The sequence below is a fragment of the Macaca thibetana genome, chromosome 7 (genome assembly GCF_024542745.1).
Source record: "Macaca thibetana thibetana isolate TM-01 chromosome 7, ASM2454274v1, whole genome shotgun sequence".
Taxonomy (NCBI): Eukaryota; Metazoa; Chordata; class Mammalia; order Primates; family Cercopithecidae; genus Macaca; species Macaca thibetana.
Window position 1 is genome coordinate 60,788,963 of NC_065584.1, and position 27,776 is coordinate 60,816,738.

The 27,776-nt window shown below is 34.6% G+C and overlaps 1 long non-coding RNA gene across 1 annotated transcript in view; it reads right to left on the reverse strand.

Annotated features, from left to right (window-relative positions):
- The window catches only part of LOC126959470 (uncharacterized), a 29,419-nt gene extending 2,036 nt beyond the window's left edge, over positions 1 to 27,383 (reverse strand). Inside the window, exons 1-2 of the long non-coding RNA XR_007727542.1 lie at positions 27,261 to 27,383; positions 6,160 to 6,261 (exon numbers count right to left, since the gene is read on the reverse strand). This is a non-coding gene — a long non-coding RNA (uncharacterized LOC126959470). The remainder of the gene's footprint in view (positions 1 to 6,159; positions 6,262 to 27,260) is intronic.
- Positions 27,384 to 27,776: the final 393 nt, after the last annotated feature.

Genomic DNA, 27,776 nt, shown 5'->3' on the forward strand with positions numbered 1-27,776 from the left:
TATTGAGAAAAAATTAGAAGCCAACTGAAGAAACAGTTTAACCATTTGCAACATAATTTACTAGCACTTCTTACTTTTACAGAAAACAATCGTATTTCTTAATAAAAGAGCAAATGTCAATGTTTCTGCAAAGAAAATCATTGTATATTTAAACTAAGGAAAATTAGATGAATTCTGTATATTTTGTGTTAGATATCATAATTATACATGAAAATAATACTTTAGGGAATCTCTATAACTAAAATGTATTAATTATAGAATATTATGCTTCATTTTACATGAGTAGGATTATATAAGCTCCAACTAAATTCAAAGTCTTAGCTCCTTTCTAGTGTTCGTTGCAGTATATATTTCTTGGGATCTAAACTTGAAGTGTAGTATACTCAGACATGCAAATATTTTTCAGAGTTGTATGATAATTTGAATTGTAAAACAAAATTTTTAAATTAAGACTATTTTGGGATAATAGTTCATGCAGCAGAAACTAGATCTTATGAATGGAACAAAATAATAAGAAACAAATTATTTTTCAAAATTGGAAACAGCCTTGAATAGAGAGGACTATTAATTTTTATTATTTTAACTTGTTTCTGCCTTGAATTACATTTTTTTTTTTTTTTTTTTTTTTTTGAGACAGAGTCTCGCTCTGTTGCCCAGGCTGGAGTGCAGTGGCCGGATCTCAGCTCACTGCAAGCTCCGCCTCCCGGGTTTACGCCATTCTCCTGCCTCAGCCTCCCGAGTAGCTGGGACTACAGGCGCCCGCCACCTCGCCCGGCTAGTTTTTTGTATTTTTTAGTAGAGACGGGGTTTCACCGTGTTAGCCAGGATGGTCTGGATCTCCTGACCTCGTGATCCACCCGTCTCGGCCTCCCAAAGTGCTGGGATTACAGGCTTGAGCCACCGCGCCCGGCCTTGAATTACATTTTTTAATTTTCAAAACTAACACAATTTAACAGGTTGATGAGTCCAAAATATAAGGATTGTATGGTGCTAATATATGGCAGCCAAATAATAATTATTAAGTAAATGAAAAATAAGTAATACAATGTCTGTTTGGAATTTTTAATGAAAGAAACATACATCTTTCTTTTTTCAGATTTTGATAGTATCTTGTACAAGACTGAGATTTCGAATGTATCCAAAAGGCTTTTCCAATACAGTCGTATCTGGGCATGCTAGAAGGGTACCCATTCTGAATCAATCCCCCCACTACAGAATATGATGCAATTATTCTGCAATTTCTCACTCAGTTATCCATTCCTTCATCCTTAGCGTTACTTTTTTCCATTTAGTCTTCTTTTAAACTACAAATACTTTCATAAGACAAAGATATTAGTTCCTAATAATATGGGGCACATTTTATCAGATCAAAATCTTCCAATAACTAGAATAATAGACTGAGAAAACTTACCAGGAAGGACTAGGAAAAAGAAGGAGAAGCATGCTAAAAGAAGATGTATAGGACTTGAAAGACTACATTCATTTCATAATTTTCCTGAGAGTAGGTTCAGGTCGCATACCCAATGCAGAAAATGTAGATAGAATGAGAAGAATGTCCACCTGTCAGATATATGCAGCGGATCAAAGAACAGACTTGTAGAGTTTATAGAACAGAATCACAGACAATGAAGTCACAGAGATGGGAAAATATGAATAGGTATGGATAATGTAGTTTAAAATGAAGTTAGTTAAATGAGTGCTCACATCAGTACAAGAGAGACAAAAGGAAAATTTTGTAATCAAATGCATTTGGTAGAGACAGAATCTAGAAAGTGAAAATAAAGTATTCAAGTAAGTTTGAAAAGGAGTTGCAATAAACACATTTGCAAATATTTTACCGCATGATCTTCTTGCTTTCTCTTCTTTCCTTTTCAGTGACTATTTACAACTTGACTTCTCTGTCCACTTTCTCCTTACTGTATTATGTGAAGTCGCATTATGTAGGTTAGTTTAGAGTAAATTTTACTTTAAGACGTATTTCAACAAGCAAGTTCCTGTCTCAGAGTGCTTCTGCTCACACTTTTACTTTAGCGCTTTCTCATTAAGTAATTTTAATCAACTTATTTAATGTTCCTACAACTCAGCTTTTTTCTCCTGTAAAATAGGGATAATAGCAAGAGTAATAATATGGTATCTCACAGGATTCATGGGAGGCTCAAATAAGATAATCTGTGAAAAGCACTTAAATAATTTCCTAGAGCATAGCAAGCAATAAAGAGCACTCTTTATTGATATGCTTCCTATTATTAAAGAAAGAAAAAGAATATTGAAAATCATGATGTCTGTTACAATGCGCATGTGCCAAGTTTGGAAATGAGCATCATCAAGTGATTTCTACTTTCTCTAATAATCTTACTTCAAGCCCATGCTTACACTTACACTCATACACACACAGCATTTACATAACGATTTATCATTTTCAAAGTGTTCTGAAACTCATTATTTTATCTGTTCATGGGTTAGTAACTTACACACAGTATATGTGATTCTACATATGATGGAAGACTTAAGATTTTTTTTTTTCCAGAACTCTGACTCTTACGGCATGTAGAAGGGCACCCTTTCATGTGTGACCCCGGAGCGAAAAACAAACAAACAAACAAAAACAGTGCTTAATAAGCAATGTCTCTTGTATTTTAATATCCAGTGAACCTGCATACATTAACACATCTAAAGCAACATTATTTTACGTAGCATGAAGAAGAAAAAAAAATCTGTTTTTATTGTGATTACGGGAACCACCAGTTTTACCAGTTAGTCCTATTTCAGAGATGTTAAAGTGTTCTTAAAAATTAAACATTAACTGGCCGGGCGCGGCAGCTCACGCCTGTAATCCTAGATCTTTGGGAGGTCGAGATGGGTGGATCACCTGAGGTCAGGAGTTCAAGACCAACCTGGCCAATATGGTGAAACCCCGTCTCTACTAAAAATACAAAAATTGGCTGGATGTAGTGGCAGGCACCTGTAGTCCCAGCTATTTAGAAGGCTGAGGCAGGAGAATCGCTTGAACCCAGGAGGTGGAGGTTGCAGTAAGCTGAGATTGTACCATTGCACTCCAGCCTGGGCAACAGAGCAAAAACTCCTTCTCAAATAAATAAATAAATAAATAAATAAATAAATAACATTAAAATTGATAAAATATGGTATCATTTATAATTATTCCAGATACTTCATTCGAGCCTCATAGAAAACCTGCTTTGTGTATTAGAATGCAGCCAGATTGGGACTTTAATGTTAATCAAAACCTCCTAGGATGGTTGTTGACAATTCAGATTCCAAGGTTTTGGCACTAGAAGTTTAGAGTCAATAGAGATGCAGGAAGGGAGAGGGCCTAGGTTTTAAACAAGCTGCTTAAATAATTCTGATGTATATGATCAAAAAATCAGAATTTGGTAAACATTGGTGTAGTGGAAAGAACATACATTCAAATCCGGATTTCACCATTAGTCGCTGTGTGACTTTATGTAGATGGTTTAAATTATCTGTTACTTAGTGTCTCTTGGACACATCGTAGAACAGTCTGGAGCCAGACTGCCTGTATTCTTCCTTATACAATTTCCCTCCATTCCTTCAGGTGTAAAAGGGGGTAGTATGTTGTCTAATTTATGAGCTAATATATGTAAAACACTTAGAACATTACTGGTAAATAAGAAGTGCTACATAAGTGTTTACTCACCTGTAAAAAAAGGCACAGCAATAATAATACCCATCTCATAATGCCATGATGATTAAATGAGGTAATGCATATCAGGTGTAATATTTAGCAAAGAAACCATTTTGGATTTTTTTCCCAAAATAATGGCTTAATGCAGTAATCTATCTTCTAAATAGTTTTAAATTTTTGTTCATGAATAACCCTTTTTTTAACCTTGTTTTATCTTGAGGATAGACAAGGAAGAATTTTCCACGACATTTTAATGATGCAAATATTTTCATATTGTTATGTAACTGACATAAACTATATTAGCCCTCAAATGAAGTAAGTTCTCTGGTATTACTTTCTAATATAAATGACTTTTGAATAATCATGCTTATTTTAGAATGTAAAAGTTAGAAAAATTAGACATGTATTAGTGAATAAGCACAAGTTTGGCATTCTTCAAAAGTTAATCATTAATATTTATATATGTACATATATTATAGACAGAAATGTTGCTAATTTGTAAAAATTTAACCTTTTATTTTGACATAGATTTACATGCAGTTGTAAGAGATAACACAGAGGTTTCATATACACTTTACCCATTTTCCCCCAATGATAACTTTTAAAACTGTAGTACAATATCACAAACACATTGACATTGATACAATCCACTAATCTTGTTCCCCAGGTTTATTTGTGCTTGCGTGTAAGTGTGTATTTAATTCTGTGTATTTTAAACACATCCGTAGGTTCATTATCCATCACCACAGTCAATACACAACAGTTCAACCACCACAAGGATTGCTTTAGTGTTGCCTTTTGACAATACATCTCCCTTCAGCCAGCCAATTCTATACCACTGGCAACAATTAATCTGTTCTCCATTTCTACAGTTTTGTCAATTCAAGAATGTTACATAAATGTATCATACACTACGTAAATATTGGGGAGTTGCTTTTTTCAGCCTAATTTCCTGGAGATTTATCCAAGTTGTGGTATGTATCAATAGATTGTGCCTTTTTATTGCTGAGTAATATTATGTAGTATGCACGTACTACATTTTGTGTAACCATTTACCCATTGAAGGACATCTGGATTGTTTCCAGTGCAGGGCTATTATAAATAAAGCTGCTATGAACATTCATGTACACATTTTTGTGTGAACTTAGATTTCCATTACTCTGAGATAAATGTCCAGGACTATAATGGCATGCAACATAGTAGTTGCATGTTTAGTTGTATAAGAAACTGCCAAATTGCTTTCCAGAGTAAGTATATCATTTTGCATTTCTGCCAACGATGTATGAGTGATCAAATTTCTGTACATTCTCACCAACATATGTTATTGTCACTGTTTTGTTTTTGTTTTAACTATTCTGATAGGTGTATAGTAATATCTCATTGCAATTTTAGTTTGCATTTTCCTAAAGGCTAATAAAGTTGAACATCTTTTCATTTGCCATCTGAATATCCTCTTCTGTGAAATGTCTAACCATGTCCTTTGTTTGTTTTATAATTGCATTTTTAAATTGTTTAGTTTTGAGAGCTCTTTTTATATTCAACATCAAAGTCATTTGCCAGAAATGTGTTGTTCAGATATTTTCTCCCTGCCTGCACCTTGTCTTATCCTTTTCACATGGTATTTTGCAGAGAGAAAGTTTTTAGTTTTGATAAGGTCCAAATTATTTATTTTTCCTTTATGGATTGCGTTTTTTTGATGTAAAGTCTAAGGATGCTTTGTCTAGGCTTAACTACTAAATATTTTCTTCCCGTTGTAATTTTCAAATCAATGTTGCCCTTATCTTAAAATAGAAAATAAAACAAATTTTTAGACTTGTATTATGTTAGGTACATTTATTTTAGCTCAAAGTACTGGCTTTTTTCATAGCAATGATGAAATATGTAAAATTATCAAATGTGGTCAAAAGTTAGATATTTTAAGTATTAAATCTAAATTTAGAAGGTAACATTTAAAGTTAATTATATATTATCTGACATTCCATAGAAACATTCGTTTAAGAAGAAGAAAGTTGCCTCTCTTTATCCCAAAACATACCCACAGATTATAACCTTGAATTTTTTGAAGTACCCTTTAATATCACTATAGGAATTATATCATGTAAAAAATCAGACAGTCATACAAATAATTATGTACAAGGATATTGTGGTAGTTTATAATGTTGAAAGAAATGGAAACGATCTAATTGCCCATCAGAAAGGGAGCATGACATAAAGCATGTGTGCTCTTATATCTACTCCAGCTTTAATAGCACAGTGCATCCTGAGGACAGCTGACTGCATGAGAGATTTTTTCAGGAACCAGGACCTATCCATGATTGTGATTCAAAAGTGTCAGACATTTACCACCACCACAACCAGACACTCTCCTGTTTCCCCACCCTGCACCACAGCCTTGGATCAACTCCTCAGATTTCCATCCCTGAGAGAGAATAGCTCTGAGGAGCCTGTTTTATAGACACCCAGAGTTCTCCAGTGAGACCAAGTTTATTACTCACCATGGTCCCTGGATCAAGAGCAATCCTTTATTGGTTGTCTTAACTCACTTTCTCGTTTCCTCCCATCTCAAAATTTACTGGCATCACCATCCAGATAAAATACTGCATTGAAAGAACAATGATTTATTTGTAGAATAGAGAAGCAAGAATCTGTTTAAGAAAATGGGCTCAAACTTAACATCGGATATATGTATTAACATATAAATATGCCCACTATATATTGTTTAGCTAAAAAATACATAAAGTTATATGTCATCTGATACATTTATAAAAACATGTATACCCTAAACTGCTAGGATTCTTCCTGCCTGGTAGATATAGTGAAGCAGTTTCATTTTTTATTCATTTTCTATTCTGGGTTCCTTTTTTTTTCCCCCCTACATTGAACATATGTTAGTTTTGTTGTCTTAAAAAAGGAAGGAAAACACCTGATGAGAGAAAAGGAAGAAAATTGTTCAGTGCAAGGAAAGGTTTTCTTTGGAGTTTTTATTTTTCAAAAGTGAATCTTTTCTAGATTTGGCCTAGGAAATAGCGCTTTAGGCATTCTACAAGGGAAGTATAATACAGTAAGGAGAACCACATCTGCCTAATGAAGTCCTAGGGATGTGCTGGGATACAGAAAACAGGATAATTATCAAAGGCAAATATCACTTAATGGTGCACATTGGCAGAGGAAATCAAATAGGTTGAAAAGCCAAATTATGCTCTACTTGGTGAAGCATACTTAATTCAAAGTTTAGACTGGGAATATTAGTTGGAAGAAAAGAAAAAATCTTGATTGTGAGTTCATGAAAACTATAATATGTGCATTAATGATTGGTAACAATGACGAGTTTAAATGCCAGAAGAAACATGTAGAATTTCTGTGTTAGAATATAATGGACATGTGCTTAAGACTTTCCCACTTTTATCCCTTCTTTCCAGTACACTAATTATTTGTTGATCTCAGTTATAGTCTCTCAATTGTATTTATTTGTTCTGGAAAATAGTACACTGCATATGAAAGTAATCGCCATCACAGTGAATGCATTTCTTTTCATCTCACTGGCCTGGCTAGCTCTGTTGATTTGGGCATGTGGTAATGAGGCCAGTGCTGTAGATTCAAACCCCATCCTAATTAGCTATACATGGAGAGATGAACTCCATGGAAAAACCTGCTACTCTTGGCCAAACATCGGACCAATGCTTATTCTCAGTCAGAAATGGGACTAAGATTGTGCAGCTAAATTGATGGTTTTCATTACCGTTATTGAATAAAAATATCAAAACTTTGTTTTTCACTGGTGTATTAATACCCTATGCTTCTCCAGTATTCCCCTTGTCTGGAATGGCAGCAACAGTCACTAAAATTTAAGGCAGAAAACTGGGAATCAACCTTGATACCTCCACATTCTTCATTCCCTCTATTCAATCAACCATCACATCTATTTGTTTTGCCTCCTGAATATATTTCAAATCTATCTTGTCATGTCTAATGTCACTACCCCAGACTAGGTTACCATGTACTCTTGCTAGGATATTGCAATAACTTCTTCTTGTAGACCTTTACAACCAATCCTGCCATCTCTAGTCATTCTCTGTTATACCTTATGTGATTGTCTTAAAATGCAAATACTATACACATTCTCCTCCTTAAAGCCTTTTAAAATCTTCCCATTGCTCACCAAATAAAGATGAATTCCTTAAAGTAGGACATAAAGCCTGTATGACCTGGTTTCTTCTCACCAATCCAGCCTTATATCTCCCGTTTGGTGGGCACTTGGTACTCCCCAGGACATATCATATTTCATAATCTATCATCAGATTTAAATAAAGAAATGAATGATTATCCTACCACCTTCACTCACGTTGCTTCAGAACTTTTTTTTTTTTTTTTAGTTTCCCTAGTGCCACCTCCATACTTAGGGTTGTGTCTGCTTTTGTTTTGTCTCCTAATGCTCTAAACCCCTCTTCCTTTGTCCAGTTCATTCCTGGTCTCAGCTTATACATGCAAACCTCTGAAAATCCTTTCTTTATTATTTAGGCCAAATAGGTTTTTTTCTATTATATTTACCCTTTGCCTTAGAACATTCCTCAAAAGTTTAATGAATATTTGTGTGTTTTATTATTGTCAGTTAATTATCAGCTTATTACACTGTAAGCTCTAGGAAGCCAGAGGAAATATGCTTGTTTTGCTTACCTTTAAAAAAATTCATAGGAGGGTTTCGAATATTTGTTAAAAGACAATGAATGACTATATTTCCCCTCTATTGATCCCTTAGAAGCCAAGTCCAAAGATTTCCCCAAAGATTCATTCTCTTCAGTTATTTTAGACTGTTCATCACACTTTTTAATTTTGAAATTAAAACATGTTGGTGTTACTATGTTTGCTGGTTTTTCTTAGTTGTTTTGAGTACTATCTATTGCTTCACATAGCACCTATTTCTTCTTTTATCTTCAACTGTGGTTATTTTCCATAGATCTATGTTCATCCCACCCATTACAAGAACTATATCTCAATAGATAATATCCAAACTGACTTCAATCTCCCAGACTACATTTGTTACATAGATTCAAAATTTATGATGAATCATATACGCTACAGTCCAAATCAGAAACCAGTTTCCTCTTCATCACTAAAAAACGTTTTTTCTCCTAAATTGTGATATTCTTCTGAATTCTCTATCTTGGTTAATTTGGTCACCATTATGCTCCCATTTTTCCAGTCAACTATGTTCAAGTATATTCAAAACCCATAGAATCATCTTTGCCTCCATATGTTGTATCCAAAACTTAATCAATATTGCTTCCTTATTCTGTCATCTCTAACCCTTTTAAAATTTCATTCTGCTTTCAGAGAAATTCAGACAGAACCTGTCTTGACATTGTAACAGCATACTAACTCATGTCATTACCCTTGTACCCGAGATTCATCATCACAACCGTGTGAAATCTGTCCTCCTAAAGATAGTTTTACTCCTTTACAAGAATGTGGAGCCTCAAATATTTTGGTCCCCTGCTCAGGGATCCTTAGTATCTACCTATTGTATGCTGACTGAGGTACAACTCCTAAGTGAGTACCCACAATTTTTCTTAAATGTTTATAATATATCTTGCCAGATTACTATGCATTGAAATTTTCCTGAAAAGCATACTCTCCACTGAACATATTCACACTTTCTAAATTCTTTAAGCTTTATCTTACTATTCCACTTGACTTAAGTGACTTCTAGCTTATGATCTTGATGTAGGAGTCCTACTCATTCTTGAACATTCGTGTCAAATGCTACTTTTTATTCTGATAACCTTCTTGAACTCCATAACACATTTTGGCAGCTCTTTTATGAATACTTTGCTTTATATCATAACTATTAGGTCCTTGTCTTATTTCCTTAATGGAGACTGTAAGCTCCTTGAGAGCAGGTATTATTTCTTATTAGTTTTATGTTCCCAGTCATGCAATTTCAAAGATTGGCATATACCAGGTGCTCAATTAATATTTGTTGAATTAAACTAAATATATAGGAAACCAGACTAATAAAAATGTACATATATAGAAAAGATTCAAGAAATCATTAAAATTTGTACATCAGAATGTATAGAATAAAGACTTTATTGTTCCTGCTGTATCATTTGTTTTATTATAAGATTTAATATTATTAATGCTTATAGGATTTGTCTTCAAATTATCTAATAAAACCTTAATGTGATATTCCCAAATGTTCTGTGAAATAGTCAGAATAAATAATAGAATATTCATTCTAAAGATCAGCAAACCGGAGTAAGAGATTTTATAACAGACCTACTAAGACCCCAAAACGTGATGCGCATAGAACTAAAACCAGGGTCTTTTAACATTCATCACCATTTTACACTGTCTCATAATCCGAGTAATATTTATTTGCAAATATAAAATGAATTAATGTATCAATGGTGTTTGATAGTTTAATTTTTTTATCTAAAGGCATAATATATGTAAACATATTCTGAATATTCTTAAAGATGAAGGGAAGACTGATAAAACTAATGCAAAAACAAGAAATGGCAATAATTAGAATTTATTAGTTATTTATAATTATATAGGCACACATGCATAAAATTAGGAATACATGTTTATGCATATACATATATGTATGTGTATATGAATATATATGCACACACAATTTGTTGTAAATGTATGTAGATAGATCAGCACATATACATATATAGCTTATGACTGAAAATTCTAGGTACATAATTATTTCTCCCAAACATCTTATAATTTAGAATAAATGTTGTGAGAATTATCTCTCAGAAGCTAAACTAATTTCTTGACGAGGGATCATGAATCTGTATATAATATAGAAATTCAAAGGGGAAAAAATTGGAAAATATTTACATTCTTCTCAAAATTTGACCATGTTCATTCTAGTTTGAAATTATCTGTAATGTATCAGCATAAACTAAGGTTCATATAACTGCAGCCACTTGAATTATTTTAGTGTTATTTGTACACAGCAGTCTTCACATGAATAAGTCAGATTCAAATCCCCTTGTGACACTTTGCATTTTGGATTCAGAGTCATGTTGAAAATTGTACAAGGAAGACATGGTGTTTAAACTTCAATAGTCTTCTTCATTCATCCTTAGCATTGAATACAGGCTCAAGGGAAGAACTGGAATTTCCATGGTAATAATATGAAATGTTTTCATATCAAAAACATATAAAAGACTTTTCTGACACACTAAGTACTTGGTGTGACTAAGAGATTTAAGTGCAAGTGCACTGATATTGCTAAAGAAATGACATGACTTAGTTGTAAGGAAAATCTATTTGTAATTTCCCTTCACCCCGTTTGTCAAGAAGTACTATGACTGTTTCCAATTGGCTATAAATATTAAGAAGGAATTTCTAGACTGTTAATTCTATGCTGAAACTGAGTAGAGATAAACTTCATAAAGGCAGAATTCAAGTAAGGAAGTCAAATAAACAGGATTAATGTTTTTATTTATAATGAATACGCAAAGGAGAAGGTCATGCCTCTTCTGAAAAGATTTCCCAGTATAGCTACTGCTAATTTCTTTGAATAAATTTATTTTCTGTCCCAAAGAATAAGCCTAGAAAAATAACAATTTTGCAACTTGATAGTATAAGAGCAATGTCCTACATGAAACATAATTTCTGTTAAAAAGGAAAAGTTTGTTCTAAGAAATATTTGCTGACAAAAGGAACATTTAAGTCTTTTAAAAGTAGTTTACATGATATTATTTGTTTTGTTGAATTTCTCTGAGTTTTTTTGTGGGTTTTTTTCCTACATTTGGATTTATATTCTTTTTAATTGTGAGTTGATTGGGTGCTTAGTATTGAGGGAAAGGCAGATGGGTTGCATGTACTAACTAGAGTATAGGCCTTACAACTCAGTCATGCTGGAGTTAGACTATTCTGCTTTCTTTTTACTTCTGAATTCATTTCTTCAAGCATGCATGAATTTCACAGAACTATAGAGTATGCTATTACAAGTTAGGCATGCTGCTTAGAACTTGGAATGCAATGTGAACAAGATGTAGGACACTGCCCATTCTCAAGTTAATATCATCAATTTAAGTGAGCTTTTGTTTTTTTATATTTAAGGCAATCTAGTCTCAGTCTTCTTGGTGGGAAACAGTAATAAATCTTGAATGAAATATTTACGTGCATACTTGCAGTAGCTCTATTCAATTCTCAGTAAAATGTTTCTTAAATATACCCCACCCACCCGGTATTTGTGAATGTTGGATCTACTCTTGGTTTTGCATTGCAACATTAAGGAGAATCACATTGAAAATAAGATGAAGCTCTGCCTCCACAAACTACTCTTAGCCCATGAACCCAGTATCCCTTTATTTGGTGAAACTGCTATAGTGACAAAATATGGTGGTCGTGAATGGAGGGAATGCAGACACTCTGGAGAAAGGATGCTGTGAGGCTCTGTCAAAGTCAGTTGCTCAGAGCCCTCACTTCTCTCAGATCTGATATTTTGCAAAATCATTAGTTAGAGCTATAAGGCAAGTGTATTAAAAATTCTGGGGGTATAACATAAGCAAACTATCTTTTTGTGAGGTTAGCTCTGACCCAAAACCTAAATTTAATTTCAAAAAAGAAATATACTTAGCAGGAGCTTAACAAAATCTGTGATGCTGTGCAGTCAATTGAGAAAGAAGTTATATTTAAAGAGTCTTTGGGTAAATATGCCCATTTCTAAAGAAGCTATTACAAGCCTGACTTTCTTTATCCTTAAGTAAATTAATACTTATCTGATTAGCTATTGCAAGCAAACCTTCCAGGGTTGTGTTGCAAGTATAAAGGAAAAATAACCTAGAAATAACATCATTGGATTTAGAGGACTACCTGTATTTTGTTTCAACCACATTGTGTCCCCAATCTATAGAAATTTCCGCAGATTGAATGATTCTGTAAAGTGACAATTTTCAGTGATATTATAGTTAAAGTTGTTTCATTTTTGTTTAATCAATTTCTAAGTTGTAATAAAATGGTTCTATTCACAAATGTAATGGGCTTTTTTTAAAATGATGGGTTCAAGAATGTATCTGTCTTCCTATTCATTTGATAATAAGAACAACAACAAATCAGTGGCATCTATGAGCCAGGCATTGTTCTATGTGTTAAGAACACAACAGGATAAATGACAAAAATACCTACACTTATGTAGCTTACGTTCTAATAGAAGTATAAACCACCACCTGTGCCACCACAAACAAAACAAAATATACTGCTTTACACGTTGAATTGTGACAAGTGCTATGAATAAAAAATAATAATAAAGCCGGGGAGAAGGAAAGCATTGGAATTTTAAGATGTTGTAAGATGATTTGCTCTTCATAGGTTTAAGAACAGTTTAGGAAATTAACTGAAATGATGTATGACAAAGAAATAAAGAGAAAAAAAGCATTCATTTGTATCAAATGAAATGAATGAAAATTACCTAAAAATAAATCTTTTTTCTTTCTCTCTCCCCTAATAGGAGGAACAGAAAAAATAAAAATCAAGAATTGCACATGTATAGAAATAATTCAAAATCAGATATCTCTCAAACAACTATGCTAGGATTGAAAACAATAACTGATTTTTAATAGAATTTTAAAATATAAAAATTGTGATATTAAAATTCATATGAGGTGTGTTGATTATTGTACATATCTCACTTCTCTTATGCACCATATTTTGTTTTAGAAGATGGATAAAAGGGGCTATTTGCAGGTAAGCTCTCACACTTTCGCTATAAAAAAATTAGAGATGTATTTACCGTCATTTACAACTTCTGATGTGTTAAATACCTTTAGAAAGAAGAAAATTATTACATCAAAAATTGAATTGCTGTCTATAATAAGTAGCGTGAACATTATAGTTAGTATCCAAGCAATTACCTTACATTTAGAACACTTAAATCTTTATAGTTCTGTGTGAGTTACTTGCAAATTAACTCAGTTTTTGTTATATATTGTTTACCAATTCAAAGCTGGGTGTTCAGATTATTTACTTAATCTGACCAATGTTTTCTGATTTTGACTCCTTGTCTCTCTCTCCAAAAGGCACATACATATGAAAAATAAGTTTCATAATTTTAACTCTAATTGATTTCTAAATATAGAGAAGTCAATTGCCTTTATCTTTAAACTTTTCTCCAATCTATATTTCCAGAGAAAACATCCAAAATTTTAGAGTCCAACTCCTATCTTTCTTTGCTTGATTATCTGTCTTGAATCTGATCAGTAAGCAAATTCTACCAATAAGTTCTTCTTCCCATGTCTTTGCATTACTGATTTTATTAATATATCCTTTGCTCTCTTGACTATAAACTTCGCTCATGATATCTTCCTTTCCAAGGTATCTTCTTTTCTTTCTGCACAAATGGCCTTATGCATACATATTCGTTTTCTTAAATTCTAGGTTTTCAATACGCTGTCTTTTGCTGTTTTCCACTAAAATATCTTTATTATTTTATGTTCATGTGGGCTTGTTCCCTCATCACTTATTAGCATGGCTTATATTATTTTGTCTTGCTCTAATTTAATATTATGTTTTATTGATTTGAATCTTGGCAAATGCTGAGCATTTTAGGAAAATAAAGCCCTAGAATTCTTCCTGTCCTCTGAGATGAGTGGACATTGGGGGAGACAGCTATTACTGAAGGGATCAAAGTTCAGTCTAGCAACTCAAAATTTAATCACCCTATCAGACTCAATTTATGTGTTCCCTCTTCCATGATGCACTTCTTAGCTGAGTTAGTTTTGGCTTCCTCAATTTTCCCAAAATATACTCTAACTACCTAATTTGTTTATAAGTACTCTTTAGACATCTGTCTTCTCTCTCACACTGTGAACTCCTTATTTAAATTTATCCCTAGAACAAACAGTGTCAAGCACAAAGCATTTACTAATTAATTGGTTATTAAATTAAATTCCATTGAATTACAGCACAAACAAAGATCCAAATGGCAAGAATGTTAACTTGGGGCTAAGCCCCAACATTTTGAGTCAGGGTTCCTTAAATCTTTCTGTCTAATATTAGCTTCGTGTGGGGCTGAGTTTAGAGTTAGTTGTTTTCGGTTGTAGAAAAAGGAACACTCTAGAGCAGGTATTCTAAGAAATATGAGAAGCTACAAAGTTGGGAAAAATATTGATAATAAAGAAAGAGAAAAAGTAGTTTATAATGTCTTAGAGGAGAGAAGATGTGGAGAGACATGCTATGCATATAGATGATAGAACCCCACAGATTTCTGCTGAGCTACCTTGTAATCACAACCAGAACTACGAGGTCTGCTTTGAGGCAGTCTGTATTCTCAAGTCTTTTGTTTTTCACTGTATGTTTTTCCAAGTGAGGCCCATATTTTTAAATTGTCCTTAACTCAGTACATATTCTTAAAATAAACCATCATCCACATTTTTTAAAGCTCGCCAAATGAAACATGAACATCGTAGTTTGAGAACCATGACCTGAAGGTATTGTCCACAGCTCTTATTGATGAATAAATAGGGCCAGGTACGTGGCTTATACCTGTAATTCAGCAGTTAGGGAGTCTGAGTTGGGAGGATTGCTTGAGCCCAGGAGTTTGAGGCTGCAGTGAGCCACTATTGGACCATTGCACTCCAGCCACGGGGACAGAGCAAGACTCTGTCTCTTAAAAAACAAACAAACAAACACACAAACCAAAAGAGTTAATAGTTAAAAAGTTCAGAAGCATCCAGTCAACCCAGAGAAGCACACACCTGAGGTCTGTGAGGTGCCATTTCAGCCAAGATGACTTAGTAATACTGTGTGACTGACTGACTGAAGACTATTTCTGCAGTGTAGGTTCCTGAAAGGTAGTGAAGATAGATCTCTGGGATTTGTAGCTCCCCAGATCTGGGACATAAGAAGTAGGTGAAGTTTGTAGAGCAAGTTTGCCTCACTTACTGCAACATAGAGCAAGAGGATCCATACAGTGGAATGCAATGTAAAGCCCCCGAGCTGGGGAGGCAAGTGAAAGATGTAGCCCAAGCCAAAATAAATTCCCCATGCCTAGAGAGACTGTTTAAAATTAAGTGTCTTCTCAAGGAAGTTTTTGCCTTTCTTCTCATTGATCCTATAAACTACACAAGAGATTGTTGTAGGACGACTTTCTCCTTGCTTCAGCTAAAAGCTGGGTTCTTATCACACAACCAGGAAAGATTAGGCTCACAGACACATAGAAGGGTGGGAGAAACGGAATTTATTGGGTGAAAAGGTAAAAGGAAAAAACAACACAGCAAAACCAGAGAGGGGTTCCTGTTAACAGGCCCTCATCTCGCAGACTGAATCCCAGGTTCCCATCCTGGAAAAGGAGAGGCCACGCTCCTCCCTACTGCAAAAGGTGCAAACTTACTGTAGCTCCACCCGTTTCTCCCAGTGCACAGGCCGGTGGGGAGTTCCCCAGGGACCCCTTTATACTTGACTGTCTCAAGATAATGACCACCGTAGAAAGGACCACAACTTTATCATCTCCAGTGTGTGGCTGCTTGTGTTACGTATGATTGATCATAAGAATTAGATAAATTGCCACAGACATTGAAAAACAGTCATCTTTCCCTCTTCCTTTTTGTCTCACCCCCGAGAGCAAGGACAGTGGAAAGGCCACTTTGAGAGAAGCACACCAAGTTTACCCACCCTACAATGCATGCTACTGGGGCTTTACTTACCCTGGTAGCGGGGAAGGGGAAGAACATTCAGTAAATACGAATCTACATTTTAAATCTGTAGGATAGAATCGCAGTAACTGAATCACATTGTTGTGATAACCCAAGGTGAATAACAAGTCATGGTATCGGACTAAAATATTCAAAAGTGATCTTGATGCTCAGCAAAAATAATGGTAACAGAACAGAGTGGGTAAGAGTTACAGGTAAAATAAAGCCATTTTATGTTTATACTTGACAGAGACGAAACTCTTCACAGAGTGCAGCAGAAAATTTACAGAAGCAAAGCATAAACAAAGTGGTTTCATTATCTAGCTTATAAGCTGACTCTTGATCTATATCAGTTCATTAAATGACACCAACATGATGGAAGGACACCATATATTTAAGGATAACAGCAATTTCTGAGTGATTTTAAACCTCCAATTAAACACTGCCCTTACGTCAATTCCTCTCAGGATTACAGAGCTTGGTTTACCTCTCGCCAACTAATTAAGAAGTGAAATGCCAAGAAATTAGGATTCCTGAAAACACATGGTGAATTCTGCTGAACTTTTAGAATTGAAACACGGAGGGTGAATTAGATCGTCTGTAACATGTGCTTATGCTTTGGAAAGCGCATCATGTTAAAGATGCTGCTTCTCTGATTGTTACGTTGACAAAGGTGAGCCACACGGCAGTGAGAGATAATGGGTGGCTTTAAATGAGCCATAAAGGAAGTCTATTGACTAAAACTAATTACTTGTTACCCATGGTTGCCTTTGATAACTGAGTAGTCATTTCGTGCAACATAGAAAATTAGAAATATGTGATTATGCCTTCAATTTGGATAAAAACTAACCATTGTTTTCTTAGTAAAAAATTTTGATGCTTAAAGAAAAAAAAATCCTGTAGAGTTTTAAATGTGGCATTCTGCATTGTGGTTGGGAAGGTATAGTATTTCAGCTATTGGAAGGATCTGCCAAATTCCTTCTCATTCTGTGATATCATTTCCTACTAACCTTTAATAAGGTATAACTGACAAATGAAAATTGTATATATTTAAGGTGAACACTATGACTTTTTTATATACATATATTGTAAAACAATTGCCACTATCAATCTAATTAACATATTTGTCACCTTTTGTGTGTGTGTTGAAAAGATTTAAGATCTACTCTCTTAGCAACTTTCAGGCATACATAGTATTATTAACTATAGTCATCATGCCGTCAATTAGGTCTCCAGAACTCTTTCATCCTACATAATTGAAACATTGTACCCTGACACTTCCGTTTCCCTCCATAACATAGAATATATTACTTTTACATGAGGTTTTTCACAGTGGATGCAGTTAAATGTAAAGACAACATGAAAATGTAGCACTGACTTATTTACTAGAGTATAGGTATGTGGCTTCTTTTATTGCATAGAGGAACAAATTTTGCATTTTGAGAAGAAAGAAAATCTTTGGCAGCATCTTCTGAAGTATCCATTATTTAGTATTAGATGGCAAAGGGGTTTATTATAAATTTTAAAGAGGCTATATAATTCTAATGGCCAACCATGTAATTCTTTGGGCACAAATTCTTTTTTCATAATCATTACTAAGATAATCTGAAAGCAAATGTACTACCATCACTGGCAATTACAAGTGCCAAATTATTAAGTGCATTAACAATTTTAGGCTACTGGAGTTGCACTTAATGCACTGGAGTAGCAATTTACTAAATGGACCTAAGTGGCCTGAAAGATCTAATGCACCCCACAAAGGTAAGCACTCAATCACTTCATTACTATTGGATTATCTGTATATTCAGGGATTGCAGGAATGAAAATTATCATTAAAAATGAAAAAGGAAAAAATACACCATAACATAAGCAGTTAGGTATTGCATGTTCTTAAGAAGTTAGAAACTTTAAGAGCCTTTTTGGAATATTAAATGGATTAAGTTTGATGTGACAAATTGTAGTTGACAAAGTTAGTTTTCTCTCAATACTTGAGAGTCAAAGTAAGAACTATCCTGAAATCTTACTGCAAATGCTAAACACCATAATGTGAAGCTGTTCAAAGGAAAAAGGGAAAAAAAACCACCCATACATAAGTAGAGAGCTAATTATTCAAGGTTATTCAATTAACAAGCAAAAAGTATATCTGACCTTATAGATATAATGTTTAATTACATAAGGACATGAAGAACACAAGGGTATAAACATGGTACATACATTGAAAGGTTAAAGAAGTTTTGATTAATTGGTGTATTTTATTTTCATATTTCAGCTCAGGCTTCAAAAAGAACACCACATACAATAGCCCCTGAGTTTGCTTTTTTAAATAAAAATAAGTTTACTCTAAGAATTGCTGATTCTGAATCTTGCAACCAGCTATCTTTATGCTAGTCTACTTTAAAATGCTTTTATAATGGATGAATATTAATGAATAGATTTAATGATCAAGTCTCTTATATGAATACTACTCAGTTATAGATATAAAAAGCCCATGGTATATTGAGAGCCAAAATTATTTTGAAACACATTTTGTAGATGCTTCGTGTCATAGTCTAGGATATTTTTTGTTTGTGTTTTTGCCTGGCATTGTTGATCACAGGAACAGGTTATTTCAGGTAGTGCAGGTTAGAAGTAAGGATGTGCCTGGGTATAAGAGAACCCAACTTTTACAATATCGATGAGGAGGAACTTTTATTGGCTGTAGAATAGAATTCTTTTTAAATCTAAGGCTTGTATAAGCAACAAAACATTAAGAATGTGCATGATACAGCTCTCCATTTACAGTGCCTCAACTGTCTCTGTATGTTTATTTCTATCTGAATCGATTTTCCTCTCTTTCTGCTACCAATTGGCTTTCCTATGCATGCAATAAATGTTTACTGAATGCCTATCATGTGCCAGATTATATTCTTGGCATTTGGAACTTGAACATCAGTGAACAAAACAGATATATATCCAGATTTCCTGAATGTTTATCTTAGTTGTGGAGAGACTGATGATAAACAATAAATATCATTTGGAAAGTAAATTATGTTAGATGGTGATCCGTGTTATAAAGAAAAAATAAAAATGTAAAGCAGAGCAATGGTAATTTGAAACCATAATTTTTAATTTTAAAATTAAAAGAGATTATAATTTTAATAAGAAGTTTCTGTTGATAAGATGAAGTCCGAGCAGAGACTTGAAGGTGGTGAAGAAGTTAGCTCCATGAAAGTCTGGGGGGAAAATGTTCCAGAAAGAGAGAACTGTTAGAACAAAGGTCAGAGGTGAGAGTGTGCCTCTTATGTCCCAAAAACCATAAGGCGTCCTCTGTGGCTAGAGCATGTTGATCAGGGACATTAGTAGGAGGTAAGATCAGAGAGATAAGGAGGGAAAGCAGAGGATGTAGGGCCTTTTGTATTTCCTGCTGAGTGAAGCATAAAGATTTTGAAGACTTTTGAAGAGAATATGATCTATAATATTTATTTATTTATTTTAATTTTAGATTCAGGAGGTACATGTGCTTGTGTACATGGGTATTACATGCCTAATGGTGGGAATTGGGCTTCTAGTGTACCTATCACCCCAATATTGGACATTGTACCTAACAGATAATCTTTCAAACCTTTTCCTCTCATTCCCACCCCCATTTTGGAGTCTTCAGTGTGTATTCTCTTCAAATTTATATCCATATGTGCCCTTTGTTTAGCTCTCACTTATATGTGAGAACATGTGATATTTGATTTTCTGCTTCTGTGTTAACTCACTTGGTATATGGCCTCCAACTCCACTTATGTTGCTGCAAAGGATATTGTTTCATTCTTTTTTTATGGCTGCATAGTATTCCATGGTGAACCTATACACCACATTTTACTTATCTAATCAACTAAGTATCTTTTTGTGGACACTTAGGTTGATTTTATGACTTTGCTATTGTGAGTAGTGCTGTGATAAACGTATGAATGTCGGTGTCCTTTTTAATATAATGATTTCTTATCCTTTGGGTACATACCCAGTAGTGGGGTTGCTGGGTTGAATGACAGTGCTATTTTTAGTGCTTTAAGATATCTCCATACGTTTTTCCATTGAGGTTGAACTGATTTGCATTCCCACCAACAGTGTAAAAGCATTTTCTTTTCTCCACATTCCTGCCAACATTTAATTTTATTTTTTGACTTTTTAATAAAAGCTATTCTGACACATAACATATCAGTGTGGTTTGCATATCTCTGCTGATTATTGATGTTGAGCATTTTTTCATGTGTTTGTTGGCTGTATTCTTTTTTTTTTTTTTTTTTAAGTGTCTGTTCAGGGCCTTTGCCTAGTTTTTACTGTTGTTTTTTTTTTTTAATAAATTCTCAATATTAGTCCTTTATTAAAGGCATAACTCATAAATATTTTCTTCCATTCTGTAGGTTATTCGTTTAGTCTATTATTTATTTATTAATTATTATCATTATTTTGCTGTGCAAAAACACTTTAGTTTAATTAAATCCCATTTGTCATTTTGTTTTTGTTGCAATTGCTTTTAGGGTCTCTGTCATAAATTCTTTGCCTCGGCCAATGTCCAGAAGATTTTTTCCTAGGTTTTCTTAGATTATTTTTATAGTTTCAGATCATACATTTAGGTCTTTAATCCATCTTAACTTCGTTTTTTACATGGTGAGAGATGGGAGTCCAGTTTCATTCTTCTGCATATAGCTAGACGGTTTTCCCTGCAACATTTATTGAATAGGGTGTTCTTTACCCATTGTTTATTTTTGTCAACTTTATCAAAGATCAGTTTTGAGTAGATATGTGACTTTATTTCTTGTTTTTCTATGATGTTCCATTGGTGGATCTGTTTATCTTTGTATCAATACCATGTTGTTTTATTTACTATAGCCTCATAGTAAAATTTGAAGTCAGGCAGTGTGATGTCTCCGAATGTGTTCTTTTTTCTTACTTTGGCTATTCAGGCTTTTTTTGGTTTCATATGAACTTGAGGATTTTTTTTTTAACTCTGAAAAATGGCATTGGTAATTTTATAAGAATAGTTTTGAATCTGTAGACTGCTTTGGGTAATATGATCATTTTAACAATATTAATTCTTCTGATCCATGAGCATGGTATATTTTCCATTTATTTGTGTCATCTACAATTTCTTTCATCAGTGTTTTATAGTCCCCCTTGCAGAGTGATATTTCACCTCCTTGGCTAGCTGTATTCCTAGACATTTTATAATTTTTATAGCCATTTGTAAATAAGATTGAGTTCTTGATTTGTTTCTCAGCATGAATGTTATTGTTTAAAAATGCTAGTGTTTTTGTACATTGATTTTGTATGCTGAGATTTTACTGAATCAGGTCTAGAAGACTTCCAAGAGAGTATTTAGGGTTTTCTAGGTATAGGATTCTGATATATAAAATCCACCAGGAAATATTGCCACTATCTTCAGAATATGTACGAACTCAATCACCCAACACTATTTCCAATGTTTCTGGTCACGATGATCATTTAGGGGTTTCTAGGTGTACTATCATTCACCAAAAGCAGATAATTTGATTTCCTTTTTCCAATTTGGATGCGTTTTATTTCTTTCTCCTGCCTGGTTTCCCTGGCTAGGACTTCCAGTACCATTTGAATAGGAGTGGTAAGAGCAGACATCCTTGTCTTGTTCCAGTTTTTAGTGGAAATGCTTTCAACCTTTCCCAAGTGAGTATAATGTTGGCTGTGGATTTGTCATAGATGGCTCTTATTATTATGAGGCATGTTCCATCTATTCCCAGTTTGTTGAGGAGTTTTATCATTAAGAGATGTTGGCTTTTATCAAATGCTTTTTTTGCATCTATGGAGATTATCATATGGTTTTCGTTCTTAGTTCTGTTCATGTAGTGGATCACATTTATGATTTGTGTATGTTCAACCACCCTTGCATCCCTGAATAAAGCTTGCTTCAACACAATGAATTGACTTTCTGATGTACTGTTACTGGATTTGGTTTGCTAATATTTGTAGAGGGTTTCTGCATCTATGTTCATTAGGGATATTGGCCTATAGTTTTCTTTTTTTTGTTTTCTCCCGTGTTTTAAGTGGATCATATTGACCGCTTTGTTGAAAACTGACTAGAAAGAGCAAAGGTGGAAGTAGAGAATCAAATCACAAGGCTACTGTAGAAATCCAGGTAAAATATAGTAGTGACCAGAACCACTGGAAATAGTGTGGGGTGGATAAATTTGTATATATTTTGAAGATAGTGGCAATATTTCCTGATTGATTGGACATGTGGTATGAAAGTAAGCTAACAGTTAAAAAAGACTCCCAGGTTTTGGGCTGGGCAACTGGAAAGTAGATGTGTTAATAAGATAAGAAATTATATAGGTAGAGCTTTTTGGGGTGCAGGGCTGGTTTGAGGTCAAGGGTTCTTTTTTGCATATTTTGTCTTTTAAAATGTTAAGATATGTCTTTTTAAAATAGCAGATATAAGCCTAAAGTTTGGAAAAGAATTCTGGTTATAGATCCAAATGTAAAACTTCTTAGATTCATTTGCCTATTTAACAGCATAGGTAGTTCTAGCTTGAGTTTGGTCAGGACTTATCTGTGTTTTATTAAATCTATATATTTATTATATTTATTTATACACATGCACACACAGTTATACCTATAGACTTACAGATATATCTGTATATCTCTTGCCTAACATGTTGCTTTGAAGCACTACCAATAAGCAAATTGAATGCATGCGTGTAATGAAATAAATGAAACAAACTGAATGATTTCTGGTGCCTTAGCCTTTCTCTCCTTCTAAAAGAGCATGACATGGTTCTCACTTCACAAGATGCTTTGAAGAATAACAGAAGTATAAATACTATAGATCCATAGGGTACTATTAGACTTGCTTGTGGACATTTATTGATTCTTCTGTGCTGAGTTATGACCAGATTGCACTCTTGTATTATTTTAGCATGACTGCCACCACTTACTGGCACATTCTTGCCATCATTCCCACGTCCACATGAACATTCTGAGAGTTTGAGAGATTAGCACAGCTTCTTCCAAAGGTTTATACCGGAGCGTGTCACAGAACTCCATCTATCATGTGGATACACATACAGAAAGGTATATATAAATATATCTATCTTTCCTTGATAGCAAGCCAAGATTTTCTTCATTCTATTCTCATGACCATGAAATCAAGAACACAAGATGTGCTAGTTATAATAATAATATTAATAATATTAGCTATCATTTACTGAGGTTTGCTATATGTCTGGCACTGTGCTAAGTTATATCCAATGACTCATTTACAATATTATCATATATATGTGACTGAGAAGTATTCAGTCTCGTTTACTGTGTGCTAGTTATGATGAGAGTTTATCATATCAACCGAACAGGACAATATAGGAGCAACAATAGGCATGCCAAAATATTGTATACATACTCTCTCTAAGGCCTTATTTAAATTTTCACTTCACTTTATAAACAGTGGTACCACTAGCAATAGGATTACAAAGTATGCTTGATCCTCAGCCCTTGCTGAAACAACCATGTGAGTCTAGACAGAGAAATATTCCCAAAAATAAGAAGAGGAAGCAGAGTAAGATATCTAAAAGGAGGCCATGGGCAAAAAGGCCGGAAAAGAAAATATGATTAAAAAAATCTTAAAAGGAGAAAAAATAAAAACAGCTAAAAGGGATGTTTCACTGAAGCCTTCACCTATACTCCACGAGGAAGCAAAACCACTACAAGCAAGAGCACTACAATTACTTATTTTTCTTGAAAATATGTGCATCTGAGCATTAAAACCCAGTTAGGTCTCCTCCCCTTTTATCAGTGGCAAAACTCCTCTCCCAGACCAAAATGTTAGTGGCTATGCTGGTGGTGGTACATGGGGTGGGGTCACTAGATAAGGACCCTTCCCTTGGGGATAAGGTGTATTGCATACCTAACATACCTAAGCAGGATTCTGTTGTACAGGACTTGTCAAATAAACCTATTGTAATAGAAAGGCTAATTCAATTTTAAATGTTAAACTGCAGACAATTTGAATCCTCCCCTCTTCCTCTTCTCTTCTTTCCCCAACATTTGAGCAAACCAATCAGAAAGCTATATGCTATCTCCTGTGGCACTGGCAAGAAGTTCAAATCACATGGTCCCTGGATTTCACGAGGAAACCATCACATTAACCCCACTCTTAACCCCAATAAAAGCCCAGACTAGTGATTTATCCTTGCTCTGTCAAGCCATTCTAGGACATGCTTGGGAGCCTCCCCTGCTTCTCTCAAAAGCCTCATTGTGTTATGGATAAATCTATTGATTCATTTTTGTATGTGTGTGGTGTCATCAATCTTGATATCCTAACCCATTTTCGATGAGGGTTCATTGCTTCTCCAAAGGGTGAACGTATAATCTCTGTTCAACCAGGGGCATATCCAAGACTCTCACTTTGTGTGTCACTTTTTCTTTCCTTTCAGACCAATTAGGTATTTATGTCATTATGAATATCTCTGATGCATTCCCAAACCACTGAACATGATCAGGGCATTACTTTGATTATGTTTAATAACTGTACTCTATCCTAGTAGGAATTACTTTCTACTCTTTGGCTCATGTCAGATTATATTTGGTAATGTTATCAAGCCGTGTTCTTTAGGGAGGGTTATAAAATGTGCTAAACAATGAAAAACTGGCAACTTCTTTTAGCAACTTCTGACATTTCAATAGCTTGCTCCCTAAGAAATATTAACATCATAAGACATTTGTAAAATCATTTTATTTCATCCATTTTCTTCTCAATCTCCTGAAATGGGAGACAAAAGAGAGATTTCTTGGATGCCTGATTAGAAGCTAAATTTTTTGTTCCTTTCATTATTTGTTTTTTTTTTTTGGTTTGTTTTCCCCAGCAGTTGAAGAATAAGACAACTGCCATGAAAACTGATGTTGTCCCTTCAACATCTCCCAGGCTGAAAGAGTCCAATCTTAAATTTCATGCATTTCAATTCAACATTGCAGATTTCCAAGGAGAAAATGGGATACAGAACATACTATATAAATCCACCATTCACAGTTATAAAAAAAAATCACAGTCATATATAACAGTTATCATGTACCACATAATTTATTGAAAACCCTCATAATATGCAAGCGTAAATTATTTCATTAATAAGAGTAATGCTTTGCTAAATTATAAATTTTTCACTATCTGGAAATTGAGAAAAAGAAACCCAAAGTATCTATTCTGCCAAAAGACTCAAACTAACAAAAATAAATTAAGCAAGCTAAAGTCATATATATCTTAAAATATAATTTTAGAATCATTTTGGAAGTTTGCCTATTTCATATATATGAGTATAATAGTTAACAGATATTTTAGGAAGTGAGTCAACTCTGTTTTAGGAAACACTGGATATTTTTTTCTTTTTTTATTACCTCCAAAACCCAGTATAGTTCAATATTTAAAGACAAGTTTATTATTCAAAGTTTCCCTCATTTATGACCATATGATATAAAAATAACTTCTTTCCTAGTAATTATCATTTTTTGTAAACCATTCTAACTACATTTTAAAATTCCATGTCTGTGGCAAAATAAATATATGTGTACATATTTGGGCTTAGTTCCTGTCTACTGGCACCCAGCTTCTTAAACCCTTGGAATCGCCTGAGTGATGAGTGACTTTCATATGCTAATAATATGACTTTTTGACTGAGGTGCTTCTGGATAGCTTCAGGATGGAGTCTGGTTGCCAGAAAGACCAAGTCTTGATTTGAAGCTTAAAAATTTTAGCCACATCCTACAACTACCAAAGAGAGGACAGGGGCTGAAGGTTCAGTTAATAGCTAATGGCCATTGATGTAATCAATCATGCTTATGTAGTGAAAGTGTCAGTGTCTTGAGAATCAGAACAACTGCATCTTGAATAGGAGCTGGGTAAAATGAGGCTGAAACCTGTTGTGCTGCATTCTCAGATGGTTAAGGCACAGGATGAGATAGAAGGTCAGCACCAGATGCAGGTCATAAAGACCCTGCTGATAAAACAGGTTGCAGGGAAGAAGCTGGCTAAAACCCACCAAAAGCAAGATGGCCACGAGAGTGATGGCTGTTCGTCCTCATCGCTATACTCCTATCAGTGCCATGACAGTTTACAAATGCTATGGCAACATCAGGAAGTTACCCTATATGGTCTAAACAGAGGAGGCATGAATAATCCACCCCTTGTTCAGCATATCATCAAGAAATAACCATAAAAATGGGCAAGCAGCCGGGCCCAGCACTTTGGGAGGCCGAGGCAGGCGGATCATGAGGTCAGGAGATAGCGACCGTCCTGGCTAACACGGTGAAACCCCGTCTCTATTAAAAACACAAAAAACTAGCCGGGCGCAGTGGTGCACACCTGTAGTCCCAGCTATTCAGGAGGCTGAGGCAGGAGAATGGCGTGAACCCAGGAGGCAGAGCTGGCAGTGAGCCGAGAACGCACCACTGCCTCCAGCCTGGGCGACAGAGTGAGACTCCGTCTCAAAAAAAAAAAAGGGCCGGGGGCGGGGAGGGCAACCAGCAGCCCTCAGGGCTGCTCTGTCTATGGAGTAGCCATTCTTGTATTCGTTCACTTTCCTGATAAACTTGCTTTCACTATACGGACTTGCCCTGAATTGTTTCTTGTGCAAGATCCAAGAACCCTCTCTTGGGATCTGGATCAGGGCCCCCTTTCTATAGCAAAATGTCCAAAAAAAAAAAAAAAAAAAAAAAAGCAAGAACATCAAAAACACCCTAACCAAGGGTATTTGCAGAACTTCGGAGCTGGCAAACACATCAGCATGCCGGGAGGGTGACACACCCAAACTCCTGTGTTCAGGATCCTTCCAGACCTAGCCCAATGTACCTCTTAATCTGGCTGTGTTTTATTGTATTCTTTATAATAAACCAATGACAGTTAAGTAAAGTGTCTTCCTGAGTTCTATGAGCCATTCTAGAAATAATCGAACCTGAAGGAGGAGGTTGTAGGAATCCTCATCATTGTAGCCAGCTCAGACAGAGTGTGGGTACCCTAGTCTCACGATTCTTGTAATTTGCATCTGTAATGAGGATAAGCTGGTGGTATGGATCCCTTAAACTGGTGGAGTCTGACAATTACTCCGGGTAGTTGATGTCACAATTGAATTGAGTTGTGTCACATCCAGTTGATGGTTCAGAGAATTGAAGAAGTGGTTGTTGGTATGGACAAAAGCCACATGTTTGACGTTAGTAATGTTGTGAGTAAAAATATATTATAATGCCATTAAAATAATATTAATAATTTTGTTAATACATAATTTTCAATCATATGTAATTATATAAAATATAATTTTATTATTAATATTTATTGAAGACTTATTATGTTATATCCTAAATATAAGCACTGGGTATAAAATGGCTGCAAAGAAGATGCCTTGAAATCCTGTGGGGAGGCAGAAATTTCTCAACTGAGCCAAAAAAAAGAAAAAAAAGGAATAATAGGAATA